This window comes from Camelus dromedarius, unplaced genomic scaffold (assembly GCF_036321535.1).
Source record: "Camelus dromedarius isolate mCamDro1 unplaced genomic scaffold, mCamDro1.pat HAP1_SCAFFOLD_185, whole genome shotgun sequence".
Taxonomy (NCBI): Eukaryota; Metazoa; Chordata; class Mammalia; order Artiodactyla; family Camelidae; genus Camelus; species Camelus dromedarius.
Window position 1 is genome coordinate 3,640,719 of NW_026989816.1, and position 23,233 is coordinate 3,663,951.

Genomic DNA, 23,233 nt, shown 5'->3' on the forward strand with positions numbered 1-23,233 from the left:
AGAACAAAAGAAATCCGCCCCCAACCACAGGCACTCCCAGAGACAGCGCTCAGCAGTTTTCTGCACACTCACGGTTGTGCAGCCCTCACCACCATCTATTTCCAGAACACTTCATCACCCCAGAAGAACACCCCTGTCACTAGCAGTCACTCCCCAACCCCCCTCCACCCATCCCCTTGCAACCATCACCTGCTCCCTGCCTCTGCATGTGCCTATTCTGAGCATTTCAGATCACTGAAGTCAACAATATGTGGCCGTTTGTGTCTGCTTCCTTTCACTTAACGTGCTGTTATGAAGGCTCGTCCATGTTGAAGTGGTATCAGCATCTCTCTCTTTTTTTTTTTTTGAAAGTGTTAAAGTTTATTAGAAGGTGGTAAGTACTATCAAAAAGAGTAGAGAGGAGCATAAGTGATTGGGTTTCAAAGGGAAAAGGGCGGGTTGAGCAGTCAGGGTGGACTTCCCAGAGCAGGTGGCTTTTTCATATTCCCCTTTATTTATTTTTTCTTTTTTATTCACTCTTACGTCTGAATAATGTTCCACTACATGGAGATACTACATTCTGTTCATCCATTCAGCAGCTTTGTACGGACGAGGTCCAGAAGAATGAGTGTAAGAGGTGACTAGGCAGGGATGGCATTAAACAAAGGGCAAGATGTGCTTTGAAAAAAAAAAAAGCCAACAAACAGAGGCACAAGGAAATTCAGCGTGTTTCTGAGAAAGTGCATGCTTGCTTCAGCATGACTGCCGTGCAGGGCTGGGTGGGGGGATTGACAGGAGACACAATGAGGGAGTCACCTGAGAATATTCCCCATGCAAGCAGCTCAGCCATTTCTCCTCCTTCATCCTGAATTTTAGAGCCATTTTTGATAGGTTTTCTATTTCAAGTAACAGTACTTTTTACACATCTGATCATCTGCATCAGATCACCTTACCTCCAAGCCACAGAAAGTCATTCACTGACTGGAGCAGCTCCAAGACATAAAGGTGATGGACCAGGGAGTCCTGCAGCATCCCGGCCTGCAGGCACAAACCCCCACATGTTCCATGGTGATGTCCGGAAAGTAAAATGCATGGAAATATCTCACTGCTTGTGCACGATATCTGCCCCCAAATTGCCCCAAAATCATGCTGGCAAAGCACTACTGAGCCCTCTCACTACAAAAAAAAAAAAAAAAAAAAGATACAGAGAGAGAGAACAGAAAAGAAAAGAATAAAGCTAAGTAGGCAAATTTAGGGTTTTCCATTGAAAACCAGCAAGCATCACTGCCAGTATCTCAGCTGGAATGGTCCTGTCTTCAAAAACCACTGCGCAGTTACGTTGCAAACGTGATAGACATATATGTATTCCACGTAGATGATATTACAGTAGGATTTTTTTTTCGAAATTTCCAGTTGCAACATTAACACAAGAGAGTTTATATTTCAGCTTTAAAAAAATCAGTTATCTTCCACTTTCTTAATTTTGAACCTATTATTATTTTATAAAGGGTGCTATGCTGCAAATTATAAACCAACTGTTTGGCTTCTGCCAACAAGAACTTTATGACTTCAGTATTTCAGAGCAAGATTTAATGATGCTTTGAGAAGTGGGGCCTGGGGCGCTCACTAACAGCTCTTTAAATACTGACAAGGATGTGCTATTTAAGTAATGCAAAGGCTCTAACTCTACATTAACTCAGAATCCAAAGAAACTACACCAAAGCCTTACTTTATCATTTTTAAATTTTGCTATTCTTTTGAATATTAAATTTCTTAAAAGATAAGATTTTTTTTTGAGAAAGACAGCAGCTGTATTAAATTTCCTCTCACCAAGAAAGCAATCTTTATCAAGAATAAATACCCCTATGGAAATCCAAAAGACGGGACGTTTCTAGCTAAGTGAACATGCAGATCTCAACACAAGCCTAAATCCTATCAGATCTCACTCGAACGAGCTCATCAAAGTCCTGGAATACCCTGAAACTTAGCTCTTCTGTTCCAAATGTTGGCTGAGCTAAGATCATCACACAAGGCAGGGAAGAAGAGAAAAGTCCACCTGGCTGCATCCGTTTTCTTCCAGCCACAAGGTGCCGCTAGGGGGTCACAGTTAATAAGCCCTCCCCATGAGGAAATCCGGCATCCACACTGCCCCTGCCGTCCCCAAGCAGCCCCGACGCCCCTCTCCCACTGGTGGCCCCCCAGCCTGTCAATGGTCTTCTAATGACCCTCCCAGTTGCTGGCACTCTCCCCCTCTTCCCCGCTTCACACACACACACACACACACACACACACACACACACACAGCCAGGACAGCCTTCCCAAAGCACAAATTTGATTACATCACCCCCACTTCAAACCCTTCAGAGGCTCCCTGGTAGAGTTCTAGCCCCACCCCCGACCCTGCTCGCCCACCTTCACCACAGTACCCAGGTCCACAATGACCTCAGGTGCCCCCTGACCTGCTGCTACTTCCCACTTGCCTCCAGGCTCATTTTGACGGTTTGTCAAGGAAGCCTTCCTTCCCTCGAACCTCTGCCCTTTGGGTTAGGTGCCCCTGCTGTGTTCCTAGAACATTCTATGCTAAGACAACTTCTGACACTGCTAAGCTCTCAAGAAGCAATACATTTTTCTTACTACTGTGAGTCCACCCTCTCTCCCCTGGACACTCAGAATTGCATGTGTTATGAATAAATGAATGAAGGGGTGGGTCTCAAAGGGACGGGCAGAGTTGCTCTCGCCCACCCCGACCCCTTCTTTCTGTAGAACATCAGAAACAAAACCAGGAGTACCTCTCCTGAGGGTCACTTTCTGCTGACACACTTCACTGCCTCTTCTGTGTCAGTTCTAGTAAAAAAGCAAGCTCCTCCAAATCCCTCCATCCCTAGGCCCACTCCAGGGTCCTCCCAAGCAGGGGCACCCTCCACCCTGGACCACACAGTGCACTCTCACCGAGTCCCCACCCCACAAGCCTCCAGGCCTCTACCCGGGCTGCTCCTGCCACCTGAGTCACCCTCTTGATTCCTTCTCTTGGCTGACTCTTACTCTGTCCTCATAACTGAATGTAGAGCCCATTTCTTCAAGGAAGCCCTCTCTGATGATGTCCTTTAGCTCTTGGCTGGGCTCCCTCTACAGCAGGACTGCTTGGCGACCAACTGGTGTTTGTCCACCTGCTCCTCGGAGACCATGACATCTTGGAGGCCACGTGGGAAAAAGGAGTGAGACGACAAGAGGGGTGGGAAGAGCAAAAAGCAAAATCACAGCCCAAGTCCCAGATTCAAGGATTCTGTCTCAGAAGAAAAGAATAAAATATTTCATACGTATGTCATTTGGCTATGAGTTTTGTGGCTCATGGAAAGCAAGAGGTTGGTGTTCTAGTCTAAAATCCAAGTTACATGCAAAGAAATGTACATATTCATATCCAAAGGAAACCAGAGCTGCTCAACAACAGTTTGCAGTTAAAATCAAAGGAACTTTGATAAAGGCAATCTCTCTCTCTCTCTCTCTCTCTCTCTCTCTCTCTCTGTTTTTTTTTTTTTTTTTGTATCATATAGTTGTAGAAGTATTTGTATAATTAAGTGATGGCTACAGCCTATGATTCTGCACTGGAGTGTTTGGGGCTGAGGAAGCTCAGATTACATGCACTGTGTAAATACAATCACACCAACACACTGACAGGCGCCCTAGTGGCTAAGCTGAAGTTCCAAAGCAGACAACCTTACTTTGCAAGACAGCTCTCATTAGAAATTAAGGAATGCAATATTCTGTATTCAATTACATACGTTATATGGGCCATTAAGCGATAGTGCATCTTGTCTAATGAAACCCCAAAATAAATTGTTAACGTCGATTTTCTCCATCTGACCCTTCTTTGCTAACTTTGGATATCAAACCCTCACTCCATACGGAAAGCTCAGATCTACGCTGCAGCAGGTTACATCCCGTGGAAGAAAGCCTATCAAGGGAGAACTGGAGAGTTTCCCTTCAGAAGCTGCTAAGTCTGGTTTTGCACCTGTACGTCATTTGCAACCACGTCAGCGTCAAAGGAGTAAGACCTTACCTCTGTGGGGCGAAAAGCACTGCGGTGCTTCTGAACCATCAAAGAACACTGAGCTTTGTGAAACAGTCCTGAGGCACTTAAATCGTACTTTTTGTGAAAGGCTCCAAAACTGACCCAATTCACCAATCCAGGTACAACAGGGAGGTACCGGAATTAGTAGAGAGAACATGCCCTTGAAGTCTGACAAGGCCCTGCTTGAATCCTGCTACAGCATTGACTAGCCGCTAAACGGACCAATCCCTTAACCCCTCTGAGAAGGCTTCCCAATCTGCAAAAGGGGGCTGCCACCGCCCACCTGGGAGACATGGATGTGAATGCAACACGCAAGTAGTGCGGCCGACTGGTACCTGACACGAGGCCTGGCTAGTTTCCCTCCGCTGCCCTTCTCCCCCTTTAAACTTGCATTGTTCCCCCTGGTAAGGGTCAAGCCCCCGGACCAGACTGCCCAATTCTTCTGTGTATCCCCGGATACATGCCTTACATTTAGGAGGCCAGAAAAAGAACTATCTCCTCCAACGTCACTATCAATATTCTTAAGAGTCTGGGTTTTTTAACTCTATTTTGCAGGGAGACTATTCCAGAACTGTCCAACCACCATTCTCCACTTTGGCTCCTCTCCCAGCGCCCGTCCCTTCTCACCTCAAATCTTCTGTCTGCTGGCCTTTTGTTCGTGGGAAAGAGAGTCCGCTAAGGTGGAGACTCCCTAGGCCTCTGTCCCTCCCTCACAGGTGAGTGTGACTACCTTCTCCCCACTCCCCACTCCGACTCCAGCTTCCGAGGAGGTTCCTCTCCCGGACCATGCAGCCTCTGCATCATCCCAAGACGCGCACGCGTGGCCACAACCCTCCCTTCAGATTTCTTCCTGGGTGGCCCTGCCCACCCCCAGGACCCTTAAGGATAAATGCCATTGCTCTGAAAATCCCAAACGCCACTGACTGACACACCAAAGCTGCATGGTCTGGGATTTCCTCCAACCCAGGCACAGCCCTGCCCCGCCTCAGCCTCAGTCTGCACCTCTCGAGATGAGCTCATCCACCTGCACGGCTGTGAACACCAGCTAAGAATGATGACTCCCAACGTGTATCTGTGGTCCGGCTCCTTCACATGAGCCCCAGGGCCATAGACCCGAGTGCCTCTTTGAAGTCCTAACTTGGATGAAAAATGGAATCTTAAAAATGCCTCATGTCCACCATTTACTCTAGAGTTCGATTCCTGGCAGGTACCTCCCAGGCTCCCGATTTTAGTAACAGACCCAGAACCCACCTAGGTGTTTGAGGTCACATTCAATTTCCCCTGTTCCTCCCCCCGGCCCTGCCCTGGAATCACTCCTGGAATCATTTCTATCGTTAAGCCAGTCTCAAGTCTGGTTCTGCAAGGACCACGGATGGAACCCCACAAGCTCATAGCAAGGTACAGTGCGTCACAGTCCTCCGAAGAGAGCTCCCTGGAGGGGGAGGCATCTCCTGCCGCTGGTCATCTCAGAAGGCACTGGATTCTCACAAAGGAGGCCCAGGAGAAGGGACTCAAGGTTCTCCTGTGGTCTGAACTTTGAAGGGCCCGAGGTTTGGGGCAGTTCCTAGTTAGCAGACACACCTGCCAGTGAGCAGATGAGGATGGGGGAACCCAGGCAAGGCTGTTCTCACTCCGACCCCTGGGCTATCGGGAGCCACGGGAAAGGCCTGTGTCCAAGGCACAGCCCAGCCTTCACAGATCCCAGCCTGCATTTGCCAACCCAGATTGCCTAGACACCTACTTGCTACTCTTCCTTCTGTTCTGTTCCCCCCCAGAATGTGATGGACTCTTTCAGAAAGTCTGGCCTGTCTCAAGCGAGACCAAGTCAGTGAAGGATGAAGTGTCCACAATTGGACCAGGGCATGAAAGGAGAAACAAGGTCTCATGGCCAGCATGACGGTGGTGGCCAAACCCTTTCCCCGGGTGAGATGAACCAGGGTGTGGGTGAGAATGCAAGGTCACTTCACGGCTGACTGGGGTGTTGGAGACTCACTACCGCAAACTAACGACACGGCCGTCAGTGGTGGACGTCAGCTGCAACAGACACGGAGTCAGCTATTTACTGCCAACATGGGTTAATAGTAAAGGCTGGTACAGGGAGGCCTGCATGGCTGCTGAGGCAAACCACAGACCCGACTCTGAATGCCCACTGGCTGGAGCAGAGAGGAAGCTACGGTCCCCTTTAGCGGTCCCTGTGTCCACCAGATCCAAGTGAGCCAGCTACTTAGGAGAAGGCCATGTTGTTCTGATACTCAGAAAAACCAGCCTCGTAAAGGGAAAATAAGAGTGGCATGGAGTTTAGACCCGCTCCTGCCTCTCTATGAAGGCAAAGTAAAGTAAATGGCACGGGGAAGGTGAATGCAAAAACAAAAAACAAAAAAAACATAAAACCGGTGACTGCTTCCTCCAACAGCATCCCCTGCAGCTGCTCATCTCCGAGCCTGCCACTTTCTCACCAGTGACCACCGGCCAGGAATCTCCGTCACGCACGTCACACAGCGACAGCCCGGAACCGCGTGCCAAACACGTTTGTGTGAAAGACAGAATCAAGGAAGATGCTGCAGATTTTGACTTTCCAAGTTTAAATACTCCATGAAAAAAATCCCTCAGCAGCCGCCTAAATCAATTCGCATCTCACTTCTTCAAAACAATCAAACAAATTTAATAAGTGCGCATTTGTCACCAAACATAAGGAGGACCAAACTGGTTCCTCAAAGCAAGGATTTTAACAGGTATCAAACCCCAGTGGGTGATGTGCTAACAAAGCAAACATTCCAAAAAACTAGAAAATAAAAAGATGACTAGGATAATATATGGATCAAGGCAACTGTTAAGGTTTTTGCTTTTTAAAGCGATGGGGACATCACGGAGGACAATCTGGCTATTTCCAATGCAGGGTGTGCACAGTCCACTTTTCAGACGCAACAACATGCTCACAGGGCGGTACAAGATAGAAAGGGAAATAGAAAAAGGAAAAGAGGAACAGCGAAAATTAGAAACACATGAGAACAAAAATAACTGACAGCAATTACAAGAATTTAGGTGAGTTTGGTGAGGACAGGGACGAGGGGACGGTGAGACCCACCCTCACCTATTGTTCCAGGGAAGGCAGGGGCCTGAGGCGAGCGGCGCTGCCTGGGGACCCCAACGTGGTCAGCGCCCCAAACCTAAACTTCACCTAGATGCGTGTAGACAGCTTTTGAGCTACAAAATGTGGTCGCATTTCAAGCTGGACAATTTTACTCACTCCCACCAAGAGTAACAGGAGAGAATTAGGCTCTGTTCCTGCACGAAAGCATTGTTTAAAAAAAGTAACGACTGAGGAATAGTAAAAGCAACAATGGAGTAAAAGTGACTGGAGGAGAGCGTACTTGACCCGAGCTCACTGGCCGCGTTATCTCACTGACGTTCAGATGCTGGCTGAGCCCTTACGGTACCAAAACAGACAGACCCACCAGGAGGGAGGTTTAATGCGCTGCTGTATTTTGATGCCGAGAGCCATGCCTGGTAAACGAGGTTCTGGGTAAACAATGGTGACAGTGTCAACCACTATGGGCTAAGCACACAACCAGCTACTCCGCCAAATCCCAAGGACACACTTCAAAAAGCAAAAACAAGCTGGCATTCTCTGGTGGGTCTGCAGAATCAGAGCCAAGCAGTTGCTGAGCAAACATATCACAAGTGATTCCTGTGACAAAAGAGGAGGCACTGGCCAGGGGGCTGGGGCAGGGCTCCAGGTTTCCACTGCTCACCCACCATTCTGTCCAGGGGGATAATGTGGTCCCTGCTTACGTTGCACCGATGCACCTACATTCACTGACGCCTGGGGACTGAGCAGGAGGTGACAGGTGACGGGAATGGAGCCAGCCTGGGAGTGGCACGGTGCTGGCATCTGTGCCCTCGGCTTTGCCCAGACCATTACATCTGCCAGCTCATCTACAAGAAGCAGAAGGGGAGAAAGCCATGTAGATCACAGGGCCCTGCGAGGACAAGTACAGGTCATGGCCACGATATGCCTCGCCCCTTCCTTAAGCCATAGAGGTATGTCCGGGGAGGAAGTGAAAATTCATCCAGAGCCCGCCAGGCACCACAAGCAGGTGGGACTCGTGTCCCCTGTGCCTGTCACTCACAGGACTGGTCTGGACTATCGTTTTATCAATTCTCTGGCATCTTCTCCTCCAACTTACCAACAACCAGAAAGTAGAATCTGATTTTAGACTCACAGAGAATCGCAGAACACCTCCTCCACTTCGGGCCCGGCAGCACGTGCCAGGTCCTCCGACCGTCACCTGTGGGACCGCCATAAGCCCTCTCCAGAGTCAAGGCCCGAGGCCGTAGGCCGGGGGGACACAGATTCCCACAATCTCCCCAGCAAATGGGGACCACCTCTCGGCAAAGGCATCTCACCCTCTTCTTCTCGAGGGATATCTCAATAGATACACAGGGAAACAGAGCAGAAGGTGGGGGGGTAGGCAGCCCAGAAGAACTCGTCTGCACTTCCAAGGCAAAGTGGGTCCGTTGACCTAATCACAGGGACAAAGTGAGGACGAATCTTTCCCTGCTGTGCCCCATACTCCGTGACATGCCTTTCCCTGCGTAAGGAGTTCATTTGGAAGCCCCTGGCAGTGTTTCCGTTGTCCTCAATTGGCATGGTGGTTGTCAGGCAGGGAGAGAGGGCCTGAGCCGTGCAGGTGCTGGACCTGGGAAGCAGGAGACACTGGCTCCACCCCCAGCTCAACCAGCGCCTCATTCTGCATCTCAGGATTCAGCATGACATCTATGAGCACAGGGATGAGACTGTCCCAGGAGAGGCTGTCCAACAGGAATGAAATGTGAGCCATGTAAAGAAAGTTTCCCAGTTGCCACATTTAAAGAGGTAACCCCCCCAAAAAAACCCCTAGAAACTGATTTTAAGAACATATCTTACTTATTCTACTGTATGTAAAATACTATCATTTTGACATGTAATCAATAAAGAAAGTAACAAGATAGTTTACATTCTATTTACTAGACAAGTCTCAGCGTCTGATGTGCATTTGACCTAGAGCACATCTCAGCTCAGAGCAGCCTCCTCCCCAGCTCTCCTAGCATCAGTGGCTTTGGCTAATCTATTGGACAGCAACTCCAGGGGTCACACCAGGGTAATTGGCTGAAAAGCGGGAGTAAGTGTCCATAATAACCCTAAAAGAATCTCTCCGAAACAAAGGCGGATTCACTTTTAAACGTCTGAAAACCGGCGGGTTGCTCCTCCCTCACGCCTTGGCTACAAGACAGCCCTCCTCCTTGCTGATCCCTTTCTGGATGTAGGGAAGCAACCCTTCACATAGCCAGGGTGGCCGGGCATCCAGGTAGACTTTCCTATTCTCTGTGTCCAGTCCCACGAAGTCCTCATTCTCAAACAGGATGTAGAGCAGGAGGATCTTGTCCCCAGACTTGTCGGATGCACCGTCCAGCCACTTGGACTTGAGCATGATGAAGAGAGACTCAGTGAAGTCCTCGATCCTCTTCTCCACCACCCTGCAGTCCTCGTAAATTGACGGCCACGTTCATGCGCGGCTGCTCGGCCACCTCCCCATGCAGCACAAAGACAAAGAGCCGAGAGTCATAGAGCGTGGTGCCATACAGCTCCTCTGCACGTGGAGCTTCTCGAAGGTCTTGGCCAAGAGGCAGTCGGTAATGGTGACAAGGCCCACGACCTTGTGGTGGGTCTGGAAGTCGCTCCACCCATTCTCGGGCGCATAGTGGTGACTTTAGTGGATACAGAGTGCCCACTGCGAGCCGCACGGGCTGATCTGCCTCACCAAGGAGATTCGCTTATAGATGCATAACAAATTCTGCTCTGAGATGATCCCCACGGGTTGGACCACCACGGGGAGAGTCTGGTGGTCCTCAGCACACTGCACGTAGTCAGGGATGTTCATGTTGCAGGCCCTGACGAGAGGGAAGAGGAGACCGAGGTACATACTGTGCTGCGGGCTGCGGGCCTCACTGGGTTGCGGTGACCTGGTGTGTACAAGTCAGAAGGCAGGGGAAGCCCAAGCAAAGCCGGGGGTACAGTTTGTCCTCAGCGTCTGCACATGGCTACCGCAGCTCAGATCACATTACGCAGCTTTTGGTCTAGGCCTCCGCCCTCTGCAGAAAAGGGTCATTTCTTGTTTTCTGTTTCCAAGCACCTAGCCAGGCTCTGATGCAAGGTCAGTGCTCAAAACTGCTGAATAAAGGAATGAATAAAGGAACTGCTTCCACACCCCTCAGCAGGATATAATGCAAAGAAACACAGTAGGATCAAAAGTCCTGGATTTCAACTCCAATTTATTTGAACTCCTAAGCTGCAGAATACATGATAAGAAAACTTGCTTTGGGGAGGAGGGTACAGTTCAGTGGTAGAGCAAATGCTTAGCATGTATGAGGTCCTGGGTTGAATCCTCAGTACCTCATTTAAAAAAAAAAATGAAACAAATAAATAAACCTATTTACCCCCTTCAAAAAATATTTTTTGAATTCCAAATTCAAGGAAAAAAAAAACACCTTGCAATTGACACAACATTGTAAACATGAGTATACTTCAATTAAAAAAAAAATTCTTGCCTTACAAGAATATATCTGGATTATGGAAGTTTACAAGTGTAAAATGCCTAGGGTACCACCTGCATAAGAAGAAGGAACTGTACAAATTTACTATCCCTCATTTATGAGCTATATTTCCTTTGGGCGGTTTATAACATCTCAGAGCTAATTTTCTCAGATTAAAAAAAAAGAAGGAAACATTACCGGATTCTCCATACTGCTGAAGAATCAGATAAACCTATGATAGCATCTGACCCACAGAGTTTACTCAATAAATGCTTGTTGAATGAATGGACAAGCAAAGTGAATGCTGCTCCCTGCCACAGAGCATCATGATGGTACTGCCTGGAAATCCCAAGCCCACGTTTCACCCGACTCTACACTAACCATGTGTGACCTGGGCAGGCCTGTGTGTTCCTCTTAACCCCAGTTTAATCATGAATAGAAATGAGGGCAATAACACAAACCTCAAAGGGTTAGTGAGTCATTACTGAATTGTATCCCAACTTTGCAAGATGGAACCTTTAAAGAAACTTGGGCAAAAAGTCCGTAGGCCCTCTCCATATTATCTCTTACAACTACATGGGAATCTACATTATATCTCAAAATAAAAAGTCTAATTTATTAAAGAGGCTATTGAGGTTAAATGAGCTCAATGTCTCAAATAAGGAACACACAGTACAAATAGGTCAATGCCCAGCCCATGAGATACACTCAGTAAACATTCCCACTGAGCCCACTGGTCCCTCAAACTTCAGAGCACGATGAAGTGTCCTCATGGCCAGAGGCCCCTGCACCTGAAACTAACAAAGCTAATGGTCCCCACTTTCAAGAGCCCCTGCCACCACCGTAGGTCTAATTTTGTACTTGTAATTTTTTTCTATTTATTAAATAGAAAAACGTAATTGCATAGCCTTCAGGTCACCAAAAGCAGACTACAGAGATCATGATGGCAGCCCTTCTTCATGAAACAATAAAATGAAAAGCCATTTCCACAAGATCTCTGTGTAAATCTACTAGGGAACTTCATCCTGTACTGAGAGGAAGAGGACTGGGGAGGAGGGGGCAATCTGCGGCACACAGACCCATGGGCCACCTGTCCCACGATGGACTTTAGACCCAACACTCACCCTCAAGGAACTTCAAAATAGACACAGACAGAGTGCTGTGGACAAGATTTTTTTTTTTTTTAAAATCCCTGATTCTCTCGCAGGTTTTGTTTCTACCGAGAAACAAATGTCTTATGTGTATAATGTTTCACAAAAGACTTAAACTATTATCACCCCAACTTGACGCATTAAGAAACTGAGGGAGAGAGGTTTATCACATTGTGCAAGATTAGAGAGAGGCAAAAAAAAAAAAAAGATTAGACTGAGCCCACGTCAGACACTGTATTTAAACCCAAGCCCCTGTTCCAGTGCTCACACTAGAAAGTGGGATATACTGCCCCTTTCCTGCCCTCTCCCTGCAATAAATGTCTGAAGAGTCTTTTCTGTGCCACCTGGAATCACAATCACTTCAATTTTCCACAAAGAGCTATGTCATTCCTTGGAGGATGTGTCAAAATCTGTATGTTGAATGGGAGGAGAGATTTGTATATTCGGTTTCTCAAAGGAAACATGGCTTAAAAGAAACTGAAAAGCACTTTTCTAGTCTAAGTCTTCATTGTGCAGAGAAGGAAACGGAGGCTCAGAAGAGATGAGGAAAGGGTCTTATTAACAAATATTGCCTCAGCGCAGCACCAAGCCAGCCTTGGGCACTTCTGGGGGAGGATCTGGAAGGCCCAGGAGAATGAGTCTTAGAAAACGGAAAGAGAAGAAGCATACGAGGCCCCGTCTCTACACCACCATACCATGAAGTTCCACCAAATTACCCAGTATGGGTGCAGCCAACATTAAGGTGGGCTAAACAGGTTATGGAAACATGGAAGTCTCAACCATAGTGGAAATTCCAACGTTTACTATGTTTTTTTTCCCAGTTCAAGCATCAGCTCAGTGGGCACTCTGTACCAGGCACTACATGAGGCCTGGAGTTCTCCCAAATACACAACTCTTATATCACGTTTGCAAACCACACACAGGCCCACCAGAAGGAAAATGCCCACAGATAAGGTGGAATTACTGAAACTGAAAGCAGCCAACCAGCATATATTACTAGCAAATACGGTGCTGCTAGAAATAGACTCATGGACATAGAAAGCAAACTGTGGTTAGCAGGCAGGAAAAGGGGGATTAACAGATACACATTAATAAATATAAAATAAATGACAAGGACCTACTATATAGCACAGGGAACTATATTCAATTTCTTGTAATGAGTTGTACTAAAAACAATCTAAAACATATGTAGAAACATATGCATATGTTTATAACTGAATCTCTGCTGTACATCTGAAACTAACATTCTAAATTGACTACACTTCAATAAAAAGTAATTTTAAAAAATAAGTAAAAATAAAAGCAACGCCATTTAGAAAAAATAAAAGAATACTCTGATCCCCTTAGCTGTAGGTGCTAGAGAAATCTGGTTACAAACACCAAGTCCACTGGGTCACTCCAGCACTGGCTGTCACTCTTTCTGACCATCAGAGAGTCACTTGGCTTCAGTGAGTTTATTTTCTCTTCTGTGAAAGGCTTCAGTTGCAACTAACGATGTATAGAATCTCATCATTCACAAACCCAACAATTAAAGAGGACTTCCCATGGGCCAGGCTCTGGAAATATGAAAATATAGGGTCCGAGATATATTCATGGGTAGAAGAAATTTATGCCATAAAGACATTAATTCTTCTTGCTTTGATAGACAGATTCAATACAATTCTGTTTAGATTTCCTACCAGAGTTTTTATGGGTAACAAGATAATTTATGGTCAGGAACAACCAAGAAACTTCTTTAGAACCAGCACTGGGAAGGGGTGGATAGGTCATTCATTTCCACTGGTCTTTCTGAAGTGATGAAAACGTTCTGGAATATTAATGGTTGCACCACTGTGAATATGCTAAAGCTGCTGAATTGTAGCATTTAAGTGGGTGGACTTCATGGTGTGTGAACAATATCACAATAAAGATGTTAAATGAAAAAATATTTCTTGACAATTATTTTACCCTCTATACTACTAGTCTGCCCCACAATTTAAGAAGAACAAAAAAACCAAAACAAACCAAATTTTGCCAGGAGCTCTTTAGGACTGCAAAGTCCCTGAGTCTCCAACTCCTCTGGTGGTGCTGTTCCTGTTAACACACCCTAGCTGGGCTGGGCTAGTTAGGGACTGTAACTATCTTTTTAAGAAAGACGGCCACACGTTTCACCCTGGGAGAGGGAAGGATGGAGGATGTCACAGCCTCATGCCTTCAGCTCATTTTTAACTGAACCAAGCCTTGCTTTCAACACTGTAATCCCTCTCACTATGAAAACAGTGACATCATCAAGCACCGCCATCAAAACACGTGAAAGTGTTCAAGGTACTTACCTGGGGCAGAAACACTGAGGGAGGAGACGGAAGCTCGCTCAGCACTGACGCTCCCTTTTCCCGACTCCAACAGGAGAAGCTGGGGTTCACAGCCGGAGGCTCTCAGCCCGGGGAGCAGCGCCCACACCACTGAGCTGGTCCCCAGGTAGCGGGAAAGGGAGAGGAGGGCAGCCCCGGGGTCGCGGGTCAGGGAAAGCGGGGGGGGGGGACGCGGGCTGTAGCCCCGCTCGGAGGCCAGCCCCAGCCCCAGCCCCAGCCGCCCGCCCCCGTCCGGGTCCGCAGAACCCGCCCGCCCGGGACACAGCCAGCCCAGGGGCGGGGACGGGCCGGCGGCCGAGGAGAGGCAGCCCGGGAGGAGAGGACTCGCGGGCGGGAGAGGGGAAGGGGACGCCAGCCGCGGACTGAGGGGAGCCCGGCTGGGGCGAGAGGCGGCAAGTGCACACTTGGCCCTGGACAGCTGTGGCCGGGGCGCCAGGGAAGGAGCCAAAGTCCTACCGGGCGAAAGAGCTGAGAAGCCTTTGGGGCCGATCCCCGGCTCGGAGTTGCAGCTTCCAACCCTCGGTCCAGCTGGCACACACTGCGCATGCGCAGGAGGGCCAGCGATCCTCTCTGTGTTCTGCAAGAGAAGTTGGGGAAGGGAGGGACGGAGAAGATGGGAGGAGGAGGGGAGAAGGGGAAAAGTGGAGGGAGAGACATGGACAGGAGGAGCAGAGAGAAGGCAGGGATCTGGAGTGTGGAGGAGAGTAGCAGAGATGGAGAGAAATAGTTTTAACTCTGGGGGCATCCTGAAGGAGGCAGCAGTCCTGCCTCTGCACACTTCTCTAACCCTTCAAGGCCCGCAGCTCGTATTTTAACTCCCTGGCACAGCCCTCCACCCAAGGCCTCTGCAGGACCCCTACGGGGATCACACCCGTTGCCCCCAAGCGGAGCTGGGTTTCCTTTTGCTCTGGGAACCAAGCACCCGCAGGTGTTGTCGCTCAGAACTACCTTGGAAAGAGTACATATTCCCCTTTTACACGCTGGGACACAGGCAGGCAATATATCTGCCTTACCTCCACTGTCCCAGGTGTTGTGCTGGCGGGGAGCGGGAGGTACAAGGTCAGATCCCAAAAGGAGCATACTGCCTGAGTTTTGGTGCATAGTCCCCATCCTTCCTGGGTAAACCACTCCCCACACTCGGGGAACCATCAAGGGCACACAGTATGTCCCTGGGTGTGGGATAGCTGCCCTCAATTCCAGTGCCCATCTTGCTAGGAAGATAGGAGTGTTACTGAGTCCAAATTCATTCTCCTTAATGCAGGACAGGCCAGTAAGTTGGGAGACCAGGTGTTGGGGCATGAAATAGCAACTTTCTGTAGACCTAGATGCAAACTAATGTCCTGGAAAACCATCTCCCCAAGTCAGAATTCAGGCTCCTTTCCTACGAGCTTGGTTTTTGCAATCTTCTTGATGTAGTAATTCTTTGTTGTTAGAATCCTTTGTTCTTGCAGCTATCTACCTGGGTCAGATCCCTGTAAACCTCCAACAAAACAAACGTTATTTTCTATTAGGTAACTTGTTATCTTTATATGAATGGAAAAGTGTTAAATATCCTTAAAGGTCAGAGCATTCAAAATAGGCTCTCCTGTATATTTTAGGCTCTAGGCAACATTGTTTTACAAGCAAGATGAAGCCTAGGAGACAGAGCACAGGGTTTAGTCAAAGGAACAGATCTAATATGGAGTCAGATTTGTTCTTTTCTATTACCAGGGCAGAAGACACTTGAGGATTTAAATCCCTTTAAGTTAAAAATAAGTAATATTTTAAAGGAATTTACATACATAGGTCGGAATGTGCATAGCATATCTGGAAAACACACAAAGGTTTGTAAACAGTGGCATCTCCAGGGAGGGCTGAAAGAAGAGAGGATGAGGGAAAACTTCTTTCACTTGTGTATTTTTGTGCTCTGTTTGAAATTTTTTAACCACATGCATGTATTTCTTTTTCAGTTAAAAAAAATGTGTAATGGAGCAAAGGAGTAGCAAGCTCAGCAAATAAAGCAGCCATGGAATCACTGAGCCATCACTTTTGATTTCAGCCAGGAAGCATTTATTGACTCTCTCCTATGTGCCCAGTGCTGTTTTAAGACTTCTTTTATTTTTTTTCATAAAATAATAAAGTGCTATTCCTCACCCCTGCCCATGGCTGGTGGAAAACCAACTGAGTTTTTATTGAGTTGTTTTCCAAGAAGTAGAGATCAGTTATAAACAGAACACATCTTCAGGGCAAAACAGGCGGAGTGGTTTTCCAGCAGGCCAGATAGCTATGAACGGTTTTCAACAGAGGCACACAGAAGCTGAGAGAGAAAGCCTCCAGGACCCTACAAAAAGCTGCCCAAACTGCCTTCTCCATGGCACTACTGAAATAGGAAAGAAAAAATCTGACTCCATATTAGATCTGTTCCTTTGACTTTAACCCTGTGCCCTGTTTCCTAGGCTTAGTCTTGTTGGTTCTGCACCTTTTGTAAAACAATGTTGCCTAGAGCCTGAAATATACAGGAGACCCTATTCTCAAGGCTCTGACTTTGAAGGATATTAACACTTTTCTATTCACATAAAGATAACAAGTTACAGAATAGAAAACAACATTTGTTTGTTGGAGGTTTACACGGATGTGACCCAGGTGAAGAGCTGCAAGAACAAAGGATTCTAACAACAAAGAATTCATACACCAAGTTTGCAACAACCAAGCATTCCCACTTCCCATTTTTAATATAAGAAGAGCCTGAAATCTGACTTGGGGTGATGGTTCCCCAGGACATTATTCTACCATTTCTCAGCTGGCTTTCCAAATTAAAGTCGCTATTTCTTGTCCCCAAAACCTGGTCTCCTGATTTATTGGCCTGTAATGCACGAGCAGAACAAGCCTGGACTCGGAAACACACACATTGAAAGTACCCATTTGGTATATTAAATGACCTGCTTCTACTCATCTTCCTGACGTTTTATTCTCTTGACCACTCCTGCTATGTTTATGAAAAACCTGTCATGTGGACACATTTCCACCTCTAGCCACTACCCTTCCAGGTAAGAACTGATGCCAAGAAGGCAATGGAAGTTGCTAGAAGGTATTACCTGGACAAAATAGAGCAGAAGTGGGTTCTGGCTGATGTTCAGGAGCAGGCTGGAACACCTGACAAGATGTTATAAGTACGGATAGACAGCTGGGCACCAAAGGAGAAGCTTCTAAACTTCCATGAGGGACTTGTTGGATAGGAAGGAAAAGTCCCAGACTATAGCTCGGATCCCACCACGAGCTTCCTGGGCGAGTCTGGGCAAGTAATTTAAAATCTCTAGGCCCGTGCTGTCCAACATGGGAGCCACCAGCAACATGCAGGATTATGAAGTTATTCTGTAGCCAGACAGAATTATAAAAAGACATTTTATTGCAAAGGCCCAGCAGGTATAATATTTAAAAACGTTATTGGTTATCTTGACCTAACGAGATATTTTTGTATGTGTAGGTTTCTGTGGTTTGTAAGGCCTGTGACTAATGATTCCGTTACAGTGAAGTATTTTGAAATTATAAGTTACTGGACACAGTACCCTCATATCACAGTTGAAAAAAACTGATCCACATAAGCAAGGTGATCTGACTTATTAGTTATGAGCAGGGGCTCTGGGGCCAGCCTGCCTGGGTATAAATTCTCACTCTGCCTCCAGGGGGTTCTGTGTGAATCTTGGACAAATTATTGTTGTTTTTGTTGTCGTTGTTATTATTTGTGCCTCTTTTTCCTTACCTTTTAAGTAGCGAGGAATATGTAGACTCTATCTCCTACTGTGTTGGCAGGATTAAATGAGTAAACGTCTGTGCTGCCCACTTCCCTGGGTTTCAGCATTCTCCAGGCAATCAGTGCCAAACTCAGAGGCATTCTCCACTGTCTTCGTCAGTCTGGGGTGCTGTAACAAATTACCGTGGGTCGGGTGGCTTAAACAACCAGCATATTCCTTATGGTTTGGAGGCTGAGACTTTCAAGGACAATGTATCCTTGAGAGGATTGCCAGCTCGAAGATGGCTGTCTTCCCAATATATTCATATCCCAGAGAGCAGAGAGAAGCAAGCACTCTGGGGGCTTGTATAAGAACACTAATCCCATTCATGAGGGCTCTACTCTCATGACCTCAATTTATCCTACTAATCACGTCCCAAAGGCCCCACCTCCCAATACCATCACCCTGGGAGATGGGGTTTCGACATATGGATTTTGAGGGGATGCAAACATTCAGTCCACACATCGGCTAAGTCTCCCCAACATGCAGTCATCAAACCTGTAGCTAATTTCAAAGTAATATTTATGTCTCTCTGCCCATTTCCATTCCTACATCCACTATCACTGAAGCCCTGTTACATTTTATTCCTTATTTTTCTGGTAGAGATTTAATTGATTCCTCTAACTCCAATGCTCCCCTCGCTCCAGTCTGCTTAATAGCCCTGCCAGGTAGGTCTTCCTTAAAACACCTTCCACTTCACCTGGTTGTTTTTTAGTTGTAAATGTCAGAATCCTCTCCACACCCCATCCTATACCTTTAATCCGTTACACTACGGCTCACTATGTTATTTTCCTCTTACCAATGTAAGAAATTTCCATAAGCTTAAGAGCTTAAACCAGCACAGATTTATCAGCTTATGGCTGTGGAGGTCAGAGATCCAACACAGTTCTCATTGGGCTAAATTCAAGGTAGCAGCAGGGTTCCTTCCTTCTAGAGGGTCTAGAAGAGAATGTTTCCTTGTTGTTGTTGTTTTTTTCCAGTTTCCAGAGGTCACCCACCTTCCTTAGCTTGTGCCCCACGACTTCCTCCATTTTCATGGTCAGCAGCCTTTCTGAACATTGCTCTATGGCTACACCTCCCTCTGATTTTAAACTCAGCTGGGAAATGTCCTCCATTTCAAGGACCCCTGTGATTACATTCAGCCCACCTGGACAATCCAGGCTACTCGCCCTATTGTCTCATCTCAGGATCCCCTTGTCCCATCCCATTCAGGCATTATGAATGTGGCTGTGACACTCACCTTGTGTAACATTTCCTCTCATGGGCATTTTATGGTTCAAGGCACATATGAATGACTTTTTGTTTTTCTTCCTTAGCCTTTCTACATTCAGTATGTCTGGTGAGATTATATGAATCCTTTTTATTTGTCCCCCTGCACTAATCTTTAATAATGTATCATGGGTTTAAAATGCTAACTGATAGACAATTTAGAAGACAGAAATCCTCTAAGATTTTTGTCCTAAAATATCTGTCATGCATTTTGCCATGTACAGTAACATGTCACAGGTGGCTACCCTGTGGCCGGGGAGGGACATGATTCTGCCATAACACTCCCCTCATTCTCACCAATGTGCTGATCACCTAACCAAGGACCTATGCTCCCCGCTTCGCTCACTTCCTCCTCCTTTCCATTGACTACCCTGTTCCCATCGCTTCCTTCATTCAGCACATCAGGATTTCATGACCACATTCTTCTCTAAATGGAATGGGTATCTTGAATCTAATGTCTGACAACTGTTCTTACTGTATATGCACACACTGACCTGCACATAACCCCGTCCAGCTCTTTATTTTCCTAGAATCTCCCAGAGGAATCAGTTCCATGATGATGGTGATGATGATGATGATACTGACAATGATGACAGGGACCTCTCAAGGATTCTGATAAAGAGGGAATTAATAAAGGGAGGGAATCATTGCAAAATTGCCCCAGAGACAGGCTTAAAAGTAAATAACTGCTGTAGTGTTTAATGAAATTGACTAATATTTAACTATTTTTAAAACTTTATATCACTGAATTTAAAATTTTAACGGGAATTCTCATTCACCAGTAACCAAGATTCAACTCTAGGACCAAAGTCTAAGGATTTCAATCTTCTAACAAATTGTCCACTAGCCTTTTAAACACGTGATCCTTTTAAAAAGCTTAGTGCTGGGCTGAAAATAAGCAGGATTCATATAATCTCACCAGACACAGTGAATGTGGAAAGACTAAGGAAGAAAAACAAAAAGCCATTCATAACGTCTTGAACTTCACGTTGCTCACAGGAGAAAATGTTAGCCAAGGTGAGCGTCACATCAACATGACGCCTGAGTGGGATGGGGAAGCTGATCTTCCTCATCAGACATTTATCCTGATTTGTTAGATGCCAACACAGTTTCCTCATTGGATTTGCTTCTAACAAGTATGGAAGAATTTACGTTCTACCAAAAGCAGTCTAAACATTTTCCCCTGCTGTCAGGTCTCTGGACTGAATGTCCCCACAAGAAGGACATGAATATGTTTCATAGGGAATTCTTCCTGAGAAACAACAGGATTTTCGAGGGAAGGACTGCAGGCCCCCCATGGAGGGCTGGAGGAGGGCTAGAGGGGGCACTGGAAAAACAGCAGGAGTGAGTTCAGATACTACCGCTCAGGTTGCCAAAGACAGCATTGCTATCTCTGAGGATATGACATTCTCCCAAAAGTTCCATGAGTGAAGGTACCTGTGAACACTAAGCAGGTTGTTAAGAAACAGCAGCACATAATTTGCGTCACAGCTCAATTACAGTATGTTTTGATATTTGGAAAATAATTAGCCCATTTTCCTTTGAAACTGCAGCAGTAGCAATAGAAATAAAAAAGGCTGAGCCGTCTTGGAGACAACAATCAATAAACAATTCTAAATCGGCAGGATTCCTTGACGATATGCAAGCAATGAGCTAGATGTGTGCTGCAGATACCTCTTACTGCAGGGCTCACTCCTGCAAAGCATAGAACTAGTTTTCTCAGCAGACAGAGGGAACCAAGTCAAGATTCCAAATCTTGAGAGATTTACTATATGGCAGGAAAGATCACACAAGTACATCCAGCCAAATATGAATAAATGTAATCAAATATTATCAAATGTGATTGGAGCACAGATGAAACAGAAATTCCTTTCACCTGGGATCTAGAGAGACTTCTTCAGAAAATGTGGCTTTGGAGATGGCCAAAGACATGGGTGGAAATTTGGCAGAACAGGATGTAAGGAATTTTAAAACTGATTCTAAAATTCATATAAAAATTCAAAGGATCCCAAATATCCAAAACAATTTTGAACAAGAAAAACAAAGTTGGAAGACTTGCACTATCTGATTTTCAGCCTTTTTTTTTTTTTTTTAAACTACAGTAATCAGAAAGTATGGTGTTGGTGTAAAACAGGAAAATAGAATAATGGAGCAGAATAGAATGTTCAGAACTAAACCAACACTTATATAGACAATTGATTCTCAAAAAGGATGCAGTGGAGAAAGGATCTTTTCAACAAGTAGTGCTGGAAGAATTAGATAGTGATATGCAAAAAAAAAAAAAATGAACTTTGATCCACACCTCACAAAATATACAAAAATTAAATCACAATGGATCATAGATCTTAATAGGAAATCTAAAACTATAAAACAGCTAGGAGAAAAACATAGGCTTAAGCTTTATGACCTTGGGTTTGGCAAATATTTCTTTGCTATGACACCAAAAGTATAATCTATTTTAAAAAGAAACTGATAGAGTGAACTTTATCAAAATGAAGACTCTTCAAACCTGTTCTAAACACTGCTAAGCAAATGAAAAGACAAGCCTTAGACAGAAGCTATTTGCAGATCATATATCTGATAAAGGTCTCTCTTTGTATCTGATCCAGAATAAAGAGGTCTCAAAACTCAATAATAATGCAAACACCTGAATGAATGAATGAGGCCAGAAAACACACTTCAGTAAAGATATCCAGATGGATAATAAGCATATGAAAAGATGCTGATTAAAGATGCCATTAGTCATTAGAGAAATGCTTTCAAAAACCACAGTGAGATACTAGTACACATACATACAAGAATGAATACGATTAGAAAGACCGACCTTACAAAGTGCTGGTAAGGAAGTAGAGCAACCAGAGCTGATACACACCACAAGGAATTTACAATAGTACAACCATTTTGGAAAAGTCTTTAACAGTTTCTTTAAAAAAGGTAAATACCTATCTACCATATAACCCAGATATTCCTCATGTGGTGCTTTAGAAAAGAAAAGCATATGTCCATATAAAGACTTGTAACCAAATATTCACTGCAATTTTATTTATAATAGCTCAAGTTGTAAATAACCCATGCATCCATCAAGAAGTAAATGGAGAAACAAATGATGGTCTATCCAAACACTGCTCACAACAAACTCTTCAGTAAAAACTCAGCACTAAACAATACTCTGCTATAAGAAAAATAAGCTATTAATACAGCAACACAGATGACTCTCAAAATAATTACACTGAATGAAAGAAGTCAGACAACATAGAGTAGATACTGCATTAATCCATTCATACAAGGATCTTGAAAATGCAGACCAATATGTTGTGATGGAAAGCAGATCAATGGTTTCCAGGGGAAGAGATGGGGAGGGAGGGAGGGACAACAAATGGCAGGAGAGAAGCTTTGTGGGTGATGGGTATGTTCACTCTCTTGAATGTGGTCATGGTTTCTTGGGGATATACTTATGTCAAAACGTATTAGCTGTACACTTTATACGTGTGAAAATTACTTTGCCAAGTATACCTCAAAGCTGTTTTAAGAAAAAAGGCACTTCAGTCCTGATCCACCTCAGCGCCTGATTGGAGCGACATGATCAGTCCCTCACCCTGTTTGCCTAACAGGAAGGTAGAAAACCTCTCACGGAAAATAACATATGGATTTTTCATTTGCAATGTCTGCCATGTAATAAAGAATTTCAAGACATGCAACATGTCAAGACTATATAACGGATAATATGAGAATAAGAAACATTAGACAAAGGATGCAAACCCCCAGGTGATGTAGGCATCAGAGTTACCAATAAAGGCTATAAAATACTTTTAATATATTCAAGAAAATAAGGAAATTATGGGAGAATAGACAACAGGGTAAAGACTTTCACCAGAGAAATATACTGGAATGTATTTTTAAGAGAAATCAAACAGATAATCTAGAACTGAAGCCTTCAGCTCTGGAAACAGGTAAACAGAGCTAATTAGGATCCATTTTAAGTAAAACTTTCAGTAATGCCGGGTAAAATACAACAACAAATGTAACAGAGAGCTAACTATGGAAAGAGAAGTTCCCAGGTGTCAATACAAA

General features: G+C 45.4%; 1 protein-coding gene across 23 annotated transcripts in view; it reads right to left on the bottom strand.

Annotated features, from left to right (window-relative positions):
* The window catches only part of LOC135320848 (uncharacterized), a 59,595-nt gene that overhangs the window by 20,196 nt on the left and 16,166 nt on the right, over nucleotides 1-23,233 (bottom strand). For 21 of the 23 annotated variants that reach the window (XM_064483952.1, XM_064483942.1, XM_064483941.1 and 18 more), the window contains 3 exons: nucleotides 17,863-18,022; nucleotides 14,580-14,810; nucleotides 14,085-14,218 (listed from right to left, as the gene is read on the bottom strand). The gene's annotated coding sequence lies outside the window, so the exon portion shown is untranslated. Of the gene's footprint in view, nucleotides 1-14,084; nucleotides 14,219-14,579; nucleotides 14,811-17,197; nucleotides 17,475-17,862; nucleotides 18,023-19,656; nucleotides 19,775-23,233 lie in introns of all 23 variants that reach the window. The other 2 variants (XM_064483937.1, XM_064483938.1) reach the window with 2 other exon arrangements.